Source organism: Vombatus ursinus, unplaced genomic scaffold (genome assembly GCF_900497805.2).
Source record: "Vombatus ursinus unplaced genomic scaffold, bare-nosed wombat genome assembly UNPS02014821.1, whole genome shotgun sequence".
NCBI lineage: Eukaryota > Metazoa > Chordata > Mammalia > Diprotodontia > Vombatidae > Vombatus > Vombatus ursinus.
The window spans coordinates 20,864,166-20,866,883 of record NW_020954599.1 but is presented as its reverse complement, the minus strand read 5'-3'; positions in this window follow the sequence as shown (position 1 = coordinate 20,866,883).

The window sequence follows — 2,718 nt, the reverse complement described above, 5'->3', positions numbered from 1 at the left end:
GATAGATAGATAGATAGATAGATAGATAGATAGATAGATAGATAGATGATAGATAGATAGATAGATAGATAGATAGATAGATAGATAGATGCTAAATAGATAGATACATGCATACATACATGCAAATATCCATATATACATACATACATACATACATATGTGTGTATACCAAAACTCTTGGTACAATTTGAAGCTTTAAAAGATTTAATAATTTAAAACTGAACTAAGACTTTTGGGATACCTTGTATCCCTATAGACATATACATGTATACACACATTCAGTTTATTAGTTCAAAGGAGATAAAAACCATCTTTCTCTTTTGGCTTAGTGTACTGTAATTATGGGTGATCATGCCAGAAAGGAAATATAGTAGAACTATATGAACGAATCATGAGATAATCTTTCCTCTAGCCTCAACATCAGTGAAGTTTTCATTCAAAGTCAGTCAAAGGATTTGGAGAAGATTCAGTTAACAAACCAAAAAAAAGAAAAAGTTTCTTTTTTCAAAGGCTTTATAAATGAGTCCTAAGGAAAGACAAAGTAAAGAGTATGGTTTTATTAGTTCAAAAGGCAAGCGTGAGCTGAAAGTATGACTCACAATGCTTTTTGAACATGTTGGTGCTTGAGAACGTTGTAGTGACAGAGGCTTAGGAGCTTTTGCTGAGGGAGGACAAAAAGAAAGAGCTTTGAGTTACAATGAGGTAGATTTATATTAGATATTTGGAAGAAAAAAATGTCCTGACTGCAAGGATTGTTAAATACTAGAGTGTTGTGCCAGAAGTTGTAAGGTATCGGAAGAGAACTATTTTCCTGGCATACCTCATACAAGGCAAAACCTTTCATTAGGTAAAATCTGTCAGTGTCTCTTTCCTCTCCATCCAGCTGTCTTGAACAGTTTGTTCCACGTTTCATAGCTCCCCAGTTTGCCTCCCTATGCTGTTCACTTAAATCTGTCTGTCCCAGATAAATATTTCCTTACTCCAAACTTTTATTTCCCCATTAAAAACTTGCCTGCCTTTTAGCCAGATTCCTAATGGTCCTACTCAGTCACTATTTGGTTCATTGTAAAAGTGGAGCAGGTGGAGCACACCCCTCTCACACAGAGTGTCCAAAGAATCACTCTCCTAGGTTTAGGATACTATATGGATCCACATCCATTCAAAATGGTAGTCCAGGATGACCCAGTAATCTGTTTATTTTTTTCTTTGGCCAGCCAGAGGACCACAACTATTTCGAAGCAAAAGCATTTAATGTATTGGCATAGAAAGAAGATTTGTGATAGAACTTTCTCTTCCTAAACCTGGGAAACACATTTCCACAAATAGATACATCAGCGAGTATCCATGGAGATTTTGCATGAGGGGATGATAAATGAAATTTATACATGGGAAATATGTGTTTCTCCTGGAGTCATTAGAATTTGAACAATTCTAGTTTTTAAGGAATTATTTTCTTCCTGAAAGTTTTGTACGTCATTACCATTTGGCCAATTCTGGGTTTTAAGGAGTAATTTTCTTAAGTATTTTTGTGCCCCTTTTACCAAACTGTTAATTCTCTTTTTCATAATTTTCTTGCATTGCTTTAATTTTCATTATTTTAAAGTTGTCTAGTGGGGAATATTGTGAGGGTTCAGCTGGAATGCTTTCTTTCTTCTGCCATCTTGGCTCCTTGAGGAAGATGTAGGAAGGACGATTCATACCTCCTACACTACAAGACCCCTAGGGGACATCTCCAGTTGTCCTGATCTATATCTTGCCACAGGACCCAGATGGCTCCAGCAGAGAGACTGAGGCTGGTGACTTTGCACAGCTCTGCCTCACTTAAATCCAATTCACTTGCAAGTCTTGGCATCACCTTCCTGATGTCATGGTCGTCTTTAAGAATGAAGGACCAACAACAACTATGTATATGGGTAAGAATATAGATAGATAGAGAGAGAAAGAGAGAGAGAGAGAGAGAGAGAGATAGACACATGCATACATATATATGTGTATATATACCCAAATAGACATTTATATACATATGCATGTGTGCATATTTAATATAATATATGCACATAACTTATGGGTTTTCCATTTATAATAAAGTGAGTTTTCTTGCCACAACCAGGGGTTGAACTTCGGTCCTTCTGTGTCCTTTACAGCTCAATGATCTTATCATCATCTTATGCTTCAGTCATGATCTCATTTGGAAAAATAGCAACTATTCATAATAATTTAAAATATCAATACCCTTCCATTCTCTACTTTACCAGTCAAATGTGTATTTGGCTCAAGCAATAAGTTTGGCCACTCATGGTAAAAGCCTTTGCTCTCCCTGTTGCAGGCCTTTCTAAGAAGCACCGAGTCTCTCTCATCTGATTTTTGCCCTGACCTTGCCCACATTCTTTTCCTGCCCATATTCTCCTTGGCAAGAGCTCTAAGTTTGTGCAGGCCTCCTCTTTCATCCTTGGTTTAGATGGTTGGTGGTTTCAAGGCACCACTGGCCAGTAAATCCACTCTGTAAACAGCTCCCTTTCTACTGGAGCTTGAAACATCCTCTCAAAGTATTTGAACAAGTTAATTGAGTGACAAACAACTTTGCCCTGTTGCTTGGATTCCCAAACAACTACTCCATTCTGGTTGCTAAATGTTATGAACGTTCACAATTGATACAGTTAAAGACTACTAAGCTACATATGGGAAGCTGGTTCCTTTATGGGGCACTGTTAAAACACA